We start from the raw sequence: 12,434 nt of genomic DNA on the forward strand, positions 1-12,434 counted from the left end.
ACTGCAATTCATTTGACTACTCTATGATATTTTATTTTTAAATCTCAGGTAACATGTCCTTGAGGTGAATGCTACAGCTATCTAGCTATCTTCAAACTTTAGACTGACTATCTAAAGCAGCGATTCTTAAACTTGTCTTCACATTGAAATCATCTAGGAGATTCAAAAACATACCAATGATTATCTTCCACCCCAGAGATTGCAAATTAACTGGTCCCAGTGTGTCCTGAGCTTGGAAATTTTTAATATATCCTCAGATGATTCCAATGTGCAACCAAATTTGGAAACTACTGATCTGTAGGAATATTGATTAACATACCACCTTAGATATTTACTTTCATCATTGTCTGACAAAGTCGGAGAATGATATTCAGACTAATTAACCTTACTAGTGATTGTTACCACATATTAAAATGTCAAGCATTTTGCCAACATTTTATCTAATCCTCACAACTATTATTATTCTCACTTCGTACATGGAGAACTAAAGGTCAGAAAGTTTAGGTTGTTTTCCCAAGGCCATCAACTAATAAATGGCAGGGCTGGTATTTGAATCCACGTCTGTTTGACACTAAAAGACCTCTTCTGGGGCACCTGGGTGGCTCAGTCGATTAAGCAGCTGCCTTCAGCTCAGGTCATGATCTCGGGGTCCTGGGACAGAGCCCCATTTCAGGCTCCCTGCTCAGCAAGGAGTCTGCTTCTCCCTCTCCCTCTGTGCTCTCTCACCCTCCCTCCTTCTCTCTGTCACATAAATAAATAAATAATCTTTAAATAAATAAATAAATAGATAAATAACCTATTCTTTCCCCTATGCCATACATTTTCAGTGGAGGTAATATCACCTCCAAGGAAATAAAAATTAAAGAAAGTGAAGATCAAAAGATTCTCACATGTGGGTTTTGGCCCTCCAAAGTTCAACTTTGCTGATGAAATCCTATTCTTTAATATTTAATTTATCTCACTGAAAAAAAATTAAATTTAACTTTATTTTTCTACTTAGGAGGTTAATAATGAAATAAAAGGTTGAGAGACTGTACTATACCATACTCTGCCTCCAACAATTTTGGCTAATAATTAGTTAACATGTATACTACTCACGTACCTCATACATATTATCTACTTATCTACATTATATAGAATGCCTGTAAAGAAAGTGTCTCTCCCCTCAATTTTTTAATTCCCAAGTTGTACTTAACAATTGAAAAGAACCACAGTATAAACAAAACTGTATATGTTATAGGTCCCCATGATGCTAATGATAGGAGAGGAAGTAGTAAGTCCAAAGAGCATTATCTAAAAGTAGGTATGAATGTCTATTATATTGTTACTCCAGCATTATAGCAGTAGGTTGTTGGTTCAAAAACTTGGGAATTTCCTGGGTGAAATCTGAAACTGGCCCGGTGCATGGAGGGCAAGCAGAGACCAAAGAAAAAAGGCAGAACACTCCAGATTGGTAGGTGGCAGGTTTAGCAAGGGAACTTACTTATAAGGCTTGTCTTGGGTGGCCACAAGATGAGTACATCTCTACACTCCACCTACCAGAATCTTTGCAGTTTATATAGAGGCCTTAACTGGATTCAGTCACAGAACACGGTCTCAACAACACATTACTTTCTCAAGGCTGTGTCCTTGAGGCAGCCTTTAAGTATACGGGAGAGGGTGAGGAGTCTCCAAGTGCCTGGGTCCAACCTGAGGGTCAACTGGTGGTCATGTCCTCCTGATGACCTCCTTCAACATAGGTATATACCAGGGTAAGCTTTCTTTGATATGACATGGTTATATGTCAAATTATTTAAAAGTTTAAACATCTGGAGGCAAGAATCAAATCATTCAACTTTGTATCTCCTATAGTACTAGGTGTCATATAAACTAGTCAATCAACAAATATGCATGAAATTAAAAAGAAAATGGAATTTCCATTACCATACCATCACATAATCCAATACACACAATAATAAAACAATTTTAAGCAAACTTTAATTAGTATTTATTGATTCAGAAGATGTTTTTTCTACTTTCTTTAGAACCATTAATTTTATTTTTTTAAAGATTTTATTTATTTATTTGACAGAGATAGACACAGCGAGAGAGGGAACACAAGCAGGGGGAGTGGGAGAGGGAGAAGCAGGCTTCCCCCTGAGCTGGGAGCCTGATGTGGGGCTCAATCCCAGGACCCTGGGATCATGACCTGAGCCAAAGGCAGACGCTTAACCCACTGAGCCACCCAGGTACCCTTAGAATCATTAATTTTAAAACATTTTTTATTCTATAACAGAGGAAAGGGTAGCACAGAATAAGTATCAAACTTTAATTTAATATCTTCTCTTAAAAACCACCAATTCGATTTACCAAGTTGTCACCATTGCCCTATGAATAACACATAAAGAGGCATTTGAGGATACTGGCAAGTGCTCAACTACTGAACTCAGACTTTGGCTAAAGTCAATGATAGAGGCTACCCTACAGTAACCTGTAGGTGCCCTCTTGGGAAGATGTATCCTAATTTAAGCCAAAGAATCAACGTGTATATGCTCATATTAAGGAAACATAGAAAGAAATTGAAGTGACAATCAGAAATATGGTGTCATAATGTCTATTTGTCCAAGGCGAAAGGGCTTTTAACAATTCCTCAAAGGAGTTATTATTTTGAAAACTAACAATCCAATAATCAAGGAGGACTCCTTTGTGAGCATTCTAGAAAAATACCCTGAGGCTTCTAGCTAGTGAAACAAAAAATATTTGAGAATGTTCCTGGGGGTCAATGATGCCAAAAGAGGAGTCACTGTGAGCTATTAGCTGGGAGTTGCTATCCACACCCATGGCCAGTGGGCTGTACGGAAGAACAGAATTGAGGTAGAAGAGAAAATCCAAAAGGAGCTTTCTGTAACCCTTTATGCACCTAGAGCTCCTACCCAGACTGAGTATCTTTTGCTATTCTTCCCCCTAAGGAGAAAATAAAATCTACCAGAAAAAAAAAAAAAAAACAAAACAACAACAACAACAAAAAAAACTAGCTAAATTTGCATTGCAGAATTCAAGCCAGTTATTGACTCAGAAGGGTAAAATAGAATTCAGATCCCTGGCCTAAAGGGAGTCTGTCCCATCGAAGGAGCTATAATAATAATAGTAATAATAACAATGGTCTATAACATTTGTTGACTATTTGCTATATGTAAGTCACCATGTTTGGTGTTTATATTCATTTTTTCATTTAAAACTTTCAAAAATCTCACGAGAATTTTTTCTTCTTATATACAAAGAAAGAAGGCTAGAGAGTTTAGGTGTATAAAATGCTGGACAACAGAATTTGCTTTGAGTTTTCTTGTGTTATAAGCTAATACTTGAACTTGCAAGCTTAATCCTCTCACAAAAACCTTCCTTTTCTTACAGCGATGGGTGTTATGGAGAACCTTTGCTTCCTTTGTTAGGGGCAGAAATCTAACTCAAACTAGGCAAAGCATAGATCCTGTTAAAATACAGATTCTGATTCAGAAGCCCTGAGGCAGGGCCTGAAGTCCTGTATATCTAGCAAATTCCTAGGTGATGTCATAGACCACACTTTAAGTAGCAAAGCACTAACCTTCTTTCTATGCATTGCCCACATATGTTTAATGTGGTAGATGCTCTAAAGCTTAGGACTCACCAAGAGGAATGAATGCAATCTCACATGCTTGTCTGAGTATGATGCCTTCTCAGGACCAGCTGTGTCCCCGTCACAACACTGAAATAGCAGAGGTGTTGCACGTCAAGATCGAGACATATTGGCAGAACTCTGTGATAAAAACACTTTACAATTTCATAGCACCTTTCATTCCAAAGTGTTTCAGAAGCTATATACATTCAGCACCACAGAAAGATGATAGAGGCAGCAGACTCCATGGGGTGAAGGAGGTGTCAAGGGATGGAGTGGGGGTGGAGGAATAAGTAAGCCAAGGACAGTGGGACATTTCTCTATTAAAGGCAACACAACACCAAAAAATTTTCAATGAAAAAAAAATCTTTAAGTTTCATGTTCAAAGAATGATAATGCATTCAAAGAATGATAATGATAATAGGCTAATGTTCAGAATCATTTTTATAAGATCATCTTCTTTCAATAAGTTGCTTATTCATATGTTTATTCTGTGAGCACAGAGAAAAAGAAAAGAAAATCAGAAATGAGCTAAACAAACAAGATTCTTAAAGATATCAGGAAATCTATAAGGTTTGAATCCAATAATTACAGCTTATGTAGACTATCTCAGACTTCTTAATTAAACAATCAAGTCCTAAAATCTTAGAAGACAGCTTTCCATAACATATTCCATGGTACGGGAAGTAGCTTTTCGTTTGCAGAGCATTTAGTAGAAGAAATGACTTTTCTAAGTATTACAAAATGCAAACATCTAACTTAAACTTAATATACCTGGTGACAATGTGGGTAGTTTATATATGTTTTGGAGGGGGAAAAAAGTCATTAGATGACAGAACTTGAAAATGGAAACTTTTAAATGACTCCTAGAGAGACTGCCTTTAAAAGAAATCCATTTTCTAGCTGCTGTTTCCCATTTGTTACCAGGGACTCTTGGGGGGCTTCCAGTGACTTGGAAAGAGTTCTATTTTCACTTCTGCTGGCTCTTCACTTCTGTGACTACATCCAGATGATAAATGAGGACCCACAAGCTCCCACAAGACTGTTTTAAAGAGTGTTCTCCAGGCAGTATGTGGCTACCTGCCAGGGAAGCACATACCAAATTAAAAGGGTGAAGAGAGAAATCCTTTGCTATTTCATATTTCCTGGGGTTTCCAGTGAACTCATTGCATTAGTCTTCTTTGTGAAATGTTTCAGTAAATGCGCTTATTTATGAACAATCACAAAAACCTCAAGATAACAAGGAAAAAGAGAACAGGGGTTCTTAGACCAGAAATCCATCTTTCCACTCTTTTTTATTCACTATCCTCCTGTCTTTTCTCCTCCCAATTTCACTTGAGACAAGGTGGTGAAACCTTCCCCCAGCCAGCAGATAACAGTGGTCACTCCATCAGGAGGCGGTAGTCTTGAATCCTAGAGTTATTGTTTTGTCAGAGAAAAAAAATCATGCTACTCTTAACCCACAAAGGTATTTTCCTTTAGGAAAAATCATTAAAATGACCTGTTACTCTTGTATCCTCACAGTATAATTCTGGGCCACAGGAAAAGTTCTGCTCAAAGTCCTATTTTTATAAATGATGAAAGTAACTGATGCATCTGGTTATCTCTCAGAATTTGTCAGTTTCACAACTAGAAATGGTGCTGCCAGGCTCTCTCCAAAGGAAGCTGGTGGTGAAGTGTAGGCTTCAGATAAGGATTTACACTGAGAGTCCAGCTCCAGAAACTGCACAAAAGATTATAGATATGAGACAGGCAACGAGAAAGGTGCAGTCATAAAATTAGTTATTGCAATCTTGCAGATAAATGATTATGTTCCATTTTGGTTTGCTGTACATTTGACAATAGCGCAGAAACAAAACTGAATACACACCTTGTGAATTATAATAATCTAAATTGCCAGCTTGGAATAACAGTATAAAAAGAAAGGAAAGTTACCAGTTAAATGGCATATTTTAAGCAATGAAGTCTTTGGAATTACATCCTTATTCGACTCATCATTTGACTTACTGATAATCCATTTGTTCCTCAAAGATTTAAGTTGCCTAAACATTTAATTAATGTCAACTACATAAATATCAATTGAAGGCTTACTCCATTCAGGCGCAGTTCTAGGAATTGGGGATTCTTAGTAATCGAGACAAGTATGGTTTTGCCTCCCAAAGTTTACTGTCTAACATTTCAGTCTGGTTGAGCATGAAGAATGTAATTGTCCTAGTATGAACTACTGAAACTAGAACAGTACTATTGAGACCTTTATAATCCTTACATCATCCACTACTTTTTGAACACATATTTATGGAGGGGAAGTGTTTATCTTTAACACAAAATTTACCATACCAGTCTGTACAATCTGTAAAATCTAACAAGTTCTCTTCTGCTGTCTGAGTCCATACTCATTAAAGGCACTTTAACATGGATAATAAAACATTTCCAGAGCTCAGATGAACAGTTTAGTGTAACTGAATTTAACTCCAAAAACACCTACTGATTGTTTCTGAAGTATAAAACATATTGTATGCCCACCCTGCCCCCCAAGGAGCACAAAACCAATTAAGAAATGGTACCCACTCTTAGGTTGTTTTGGTGGCATTCAGGAAATATTTACATGAAGAACAGGAATAGAAAGTAGAATGAGATAGACCCTGTAACATAGGTTTAAACTTATGCTCAAGGTGTATGTGGTATCAAAAGGTTAACTTTAGCTACGACAACAGGAGATCTCTACAGAAGCTGTAACTGCAAGAATGCCATGAAGAATGAATTAATCTCATCAAGCAGATTGGGTGAGGGCAGAAGAGTACAATGGTTAAGAACTGGCAACACAATATGATGGTCAGAATTTTGGCACTATTTCTTACTAGTTGTATGACTTGGTCTAGTTTCTCATTTGTGGACAAGGATAACATAAGAGTACATAATAAGGATGCTATAAATATTAAATATGATGATTCATGTAAAGTACTCTACGCAGTACCTGTTACATAGTGCTCAAAAAATATTAGTTTCTATTATTATTAGAGAGTAAGAGTAAAGGAAGAGAAGCAGGGAAGTAAGTATAGATTATGCTTAAGGAATAGCTGAAGAGGCATATGCAGAGCCTATTGAAAAAGGGACCTTGAGAGATAGATTATTTTTTTAAAGATTTTATTTATTATTTGACAGAGAGAGACAACAAGAGAGGGAACACAAGCAGGGGGAGTAGGAGAGGGAGAAGCAGGCTTCCCGCTGAGCAGGGAGCCCGATGCGGGGCTCGATCCCAGGACCCTGGGATCATGACCTGAGCTGAAGGCAGATGCTTAACGACTGAACCACCCAGGCACCCCTTGAGAGATAGATTATTGAGGGCCTCAAAATACAAGAAAAGTAAATGGCCTTTATTATATAAGTAATAAAAAACCACCCAAGGATTTGGTATAACGGAGTAAGTGACATAACCAAACCATAATTAAATTGTATTTCACTCCTACAAATTTTAAAATATTTCAAAAGTCTTTTTAAGATGAATAGTTGTACAATGATCGGGATTTTGAGTAATCATAATAATAACTACTGTTCACCAAGCACTTATTAGACACAAGCATTGTGCTCAGTACTCTGCATATTTTTTATTTAATCTTTACCCCAAAAAATCAATAAATCATGTATAATCAGATAAATATAACAGAAGAGAAAACTAAAGCTCAAAAAGGTTAAAAAAAAAAGGCCAAGGTCACACAGCTTAAAGAAAAGTGAGTATTATGGAACAATAAGTCCTTCAACAAACTTAATAGCATGGTTCTGGTTTGTTCTATCCTAATATATATCACACTGCATTGTATTTGACTGCTTAATTGTCTGCTATCCCCACTAGAGTGAAAGTTCCTTGAATTGGGGATTGTACATCAGTCACTATTGTGATCAGGCAATTAATAACCATGTTGTGAATAAATAAATAAATGGATAAATATAATTTTATAACAGAATTTTTCTTAAGTGGCATATTTCTAAGCTTCATTTGACTTACTACAAGCCTGCTAGAACTGTTTCTAGAATATATGTACAGAGTTTATATTTTTAATTCTTTTAAACTTTATAACAGAATAGTTTTAGGAATTTTTCTGGTCTGATTAATGTATTAGACCCTTTAAAATATAACCAAAATGATACTTTCAGTATTTGATTGATGCACCTTGTATTTGTGCCATCAACAAGTTCATGGCTTTTTGTTAAATGACTTACATTATTCTAGACAAGGGAAGCTTCAATTTTCTATTTTTTGAGTAATCTTTTCCATGAAGAGGAAAAAAGTTATTTCTTAAAACTAGACTACATTTAGAGTCTTCTAGAGTCAATTTAACCCATATTCAGCACAGTCAAAAAAGAAAAAGTGCATAACAAAGATAAAAATATGAAACACAATAACTCTAAAAATGGGCAATCGATAAGATTAAAAAGAATACAAACACTTCAGATCATTTAAGTATGGGTTTTGTCTGGCTGACTGATGTTGATTCTCTGGCTCCAAACAGAAGTTATACTGTCATTTGTTCAATACATTGAAACTGATATTATTTGTTAAACATTACAATGGATAATCTTAAATGGCTTGCAATTTAAAACCGGAAAGCCCATAAAACAATTTGATTGTTCCAGAAGATTTATAATCCAAATAGCTTTTTCTCTTTGGTTCAACACACAAAATGTGAGGCTTCTGATGATTCATAAAAGCTAAAGGGTAGCTAGAAAAATCAAGTTCGAGGATTTTTAAATTACCAAGAATAATCCAGAGAGAAAAAATGTAAATGTATCTGGGTTGGGTGATTACCAAAAATTTTAATTTCTGTATTAAGATTTCTTTATCTTTCATGTTTTCTACAGTTATAATAGAGTCTGATTCCATTTATGATGTTTGATTGTTGACAGCTTTTAAGGCCCATCACCACCCTTCCTTTTCTGCCCCTCAAACTGTTAAGAAACTCCAGATGCTGCCCTCTTTGGTGCCAGTGGGAAGTTCAAACCACATAATCCCTGGGCCATGCACAGGAACCCACACCCTAGACCCATCCCCTAACTACTGTAAAAGCTAAGCCAGTCTCCTTTCCCTGCTCCTTCACACTATCTCTGGACCTGCTTGGGAGCCAACCCTGCACTTCACAGAAAGCTCATTTGCAAGTAATCTTTTCATGCCCACTTGGTGCATGCGTGGTATCATCAGTCTCAATATCGAATCAAATCTTGGGTTAGAGTTCATTCACCTCTACAGAGTGGGTGACAAGTGTCAATGTATATTATTTTTATAATTTAAAAAGCACATAAAAAATGAATAACGTTTAGGGGTGCCTGGCTGGCTCAGTTGGAAGAGCATCTGACTGTTGATCTCAGGGTTCTGATTCGAGCCCCATGTGGAGTGTAGTGATTACTTAAATAAATAAAACTTTAAAAAATGAACAAGGTTTAAGAGTATTGATGAACCTTATCAGCTTACACCATGTATCTCATGCACACACACATCCGTGCACACACAGACACATACACACACATAACAAGATAAAATATATGTCACTTTTCAATGCATATTTCCCAGATATTTTGCAAAAATAATTTTACATTAGATCATGGAAGAAATTAAACTACTGTTTTCAAATAACTTGTGGAAATATTATATGGTATGAATAACTGACAAAATGAACAGTGAGGAAATTTTTATCAGAGTATATTGTGAAAATAAAAGTATTACAAGTAAACATTTATCAAATGGTATTGTGAACTAGGCTCAGGTATAAAAGCTTTATATGTATTTACTACTTTAGCCCTCACAACAACCCTGTGCAGTAGATATTTCAAGATCCCATTTTACAGATGGGGAAACTAAAGCCCAAGGAGATTAAGTAACTTGCTTAAGATCACAAAACTAGTAAATGGGAGATTTGAGATTTGAAAAACCAGAAAACATACTTCCACAATTACATACCATAAAATGGCTCCTAAACCACTTTCTCTCTAAAATCTAATAAACTGATTATTAGGGGATGGTTCAAAATGATGGCATAGGAAGATACTGAAATCACCTCTTCCCACAGACACACTAAATCTACAGTTACATATAGAATAAATTCCCCTTGGGAGCACCTGGGTGGCTCAGTCACTAAGCATCTGCCTTCAGCTCAGGTCATGATCCCTGGGTCCTGGGATGGAGCCTCACATCGGACTCCCTGCTCTGCAAGAAGCCTGCTTCTCCCTCCCCCATTCCCCCTGCTTGTGTTTCCTCTCTCACTCTCACTCTCTCTGTCAAATAAATCAATAAATAAATCTTAAAAAAAAAGAATAAATTCCCTTTGAAAAAGATCTGAAAACTAGCTGAACACCTCCTTCACAACAAATAGTAAAATCAAGATGGCTAGGAGAGACAGAGATGTAGTCTTGCCAAAAACCCCACCCCCAGCACAGCATCCCTCAATCAGGAAGGATCTCACAAACGAGCTTCTCTGTGAGGAGTGAGCAGTTTGTGCCCCATAGGCACTCCAACCCAGGACCTATAATGGAGAAATGAGACCCTAAAACATCTAGCTTTGAAAACCAATGGGGCTCACATCCAGGAGACCTAAAGGACAGTAGGGAACTGAGAAACTTCTCTTAAAGGGCTTGCGTACAGATTCAGTCATTCCAGGGACCAGTGCAAAATGAGCAGTTTGCAAAGCACCTAGACTATATGTGAAGATGATTCATTTGGTAATCTTATATCATCTGCCAGAGGGGCAAGGGCCTATTGGGACACTCTCCAGAACTGGAGACACTGGCAGGCACCATTTTTGTGCTCTCCCTCTACCATGATAATTTTGATGGATGTGCCCAGACCGAGTGCTCTTCCACTGCCTCACTAAAGAAAATAGGTACATCTTAGCCCTGCATTTTCCTAACTCCTTGTGAAAGCAGGCAGGCCCTAGTGGTGCACTCTTCAGCTGCCTTGCTAAAGCCAGGGAGCATGTGCAATCCAAAGTAAGAGATACCCCTTGATCAACTGCCTCTGGTGGCCAAGGACAGGCTTGCATTCCTGGGTTCCACAGGACTATAACAATCAGAGAGAGCACTTTTAGCAGACTAGCACCCCAGGGCACCACACAGACAACAGACTGAAACACACCCCTAGACTTTTTGTGAAAAAGGCATATTTACTTGTCCTGGAGCTTCAGCCTGAGGGGCAGACTTCAGGTTTGTCACATATCTATAGGCTACAAAAGTGCTCTCATGGAATGTAGATGGAGGGACACCATCTTTGTGCTTTCCCTAGGCCTCATTACAACTCACTGGTGTCTCCCAGAAAGGAGTTTATACACTTGTCTGAAGCTCCAATTTTTGCAACTGTCACCCAGGAAACATCTCTAGATTGGTCTGATCTGGAGGTTGGCAGAGTTTGATTGTAGTACCAACGAACTGTATATATTTGTACACTTTAAAAGTTTCTGCCTGAGGGTCTGGCTTCCAATTAGTCTGAAACTAGGTGTTGACTGAGCGTCCTCTCTTTGGAACACTGACAGGTCTTGGCACACCCTCAACCAGGAACTGTTAATAATAAATCAGCCTGCTTAGATAATTACAAGGGTTTGAGAGACAACCAAGAGCTAGGGCAAGGTTGAAAGATAAGGTCCATCTCCTACACAAGGCCATTTCTTAAAGACTGGAAGAGATAGCTGTTTCCTAGTACATAGAAACAAACAGAGAGTCAAGCAAAATTAGGAAACAGAGGAATATGTTCTAAGCAAAGCAGCAAGATAAAACTATAGGGAAAAGCCTTAATGAAACAGAGATAAATAATTTATCTGATAAAGAATTCAAAGTAACGGTCATAAAGATGCTCATGGAATTTGGGAGAAGAATAGATAAACACAATGAGAACTTCAGCAAAGAGACAGAAAAATATAAGAAAATACCAAACAGAAGTCACAGAGCTGTCTTCAGTTCTTAATACTGAACTAAAAAATACACTACTGGGGTTCAACGTCAGACTAGATGAAGCAGAAGAAAGGATCAGTGATCTATAAGAGAGGACAGTGGAACTCACACAAACAGAACAACAGAAAAAAAAATATTTTAAGTATGAAGACGCCTTTTGTGACCTATGGAACAATATCAAGCAAAATAACATTTGCATTATAGGGGTCCCAGAAGGAGAAGTGAGAGAGAAAACAGGAGAAAACTTATTTGAAGAAATAATGGTGGAAAACTTCCCTAACCTGGGAAAGGAAAAAGACATCCAGATCCAGGAAACCCAGAGAATTCCAAATAAAATGAACCCCAGAAATCCACACCATGACACATTATAATTAAAATGTCAAAAGTTGAAGATAGAGAAAAAAATCTTAAAAGCAGCAAGAGAAAAGCAATTTTTTACATACAAAGTAATCTCCACAAGACTAAGCAGAATTTTCAGCAGAAATTGCAGGCCAGAAAGGAATGAAATTATATGTTCAAAGTACTGAAAGGAAAAAACTTCTAACCAAGAATATTTTACCCAAAAAAGGTTATCATTCAGAATTGAAAGAAAGATAGGGTTTCCCAAACAAACAAAAGATAAAGGAGTTCATCTCTACTAATCTAGCCTTAAAAAAATAAAAAGTTAAAAGGACATCTTAAGGTGAAAAGAAAGAACATTAATTAATAGCAAGAAAATATATGAAAGTATAAATCTCACTGGTAAAAGTAAATATATATCAAAGGTAGTGAATTAATCAGTTATGAAGCTAGTATAAAGGTTAAAAAACAAAATCAGCAAAAATAACTACAATTACTAAAATCGGTTAAGGAATACACAAAATTTTAGAATGTA

The 12,434-nt window shown here is 37.0% G+C and overlaps 1 long non-coding RNA gene across 1 annotated transcript in view; it reads right to left on the bottom strand.

Moving 5' to 3' along the window:
* Positions 1-3,643: 3,643 nt before the first annotated feature.
* LOC141372645 (uncharacterized) overlaps positions 3,644-12,434 on the bottom strand; it is a 77,462-nt gene continuing 68,671 nt past the window's right edge. Inside the window, exon 2 of the long non-coding RNA XR_012378008.1 lies at positions 3,644-3,721. This is a non-coding gene — a long non-coding RNA (uncharacterized lncRNA). The remainder of the gene's footprint in view (positions 3,722-12,434) is intronic.

Source organism: Callorhinus ursinus, unplaced genomic scaffold (genome assembly GCF_003265705.2).
Source record: "Callorhinus ursinus isolate GAN/ISIS: 27379988/994484 unplaced genomic scaffold, GSC_fseal_2.0 scaffold4, whole genome shotgun sequence".
Lineage (NCBI taxonomy): Eukaryota > Metazoa > Chordata > Mammalia > Carnivora > Otariidae > Callorhinus > Callorhinus ursinus.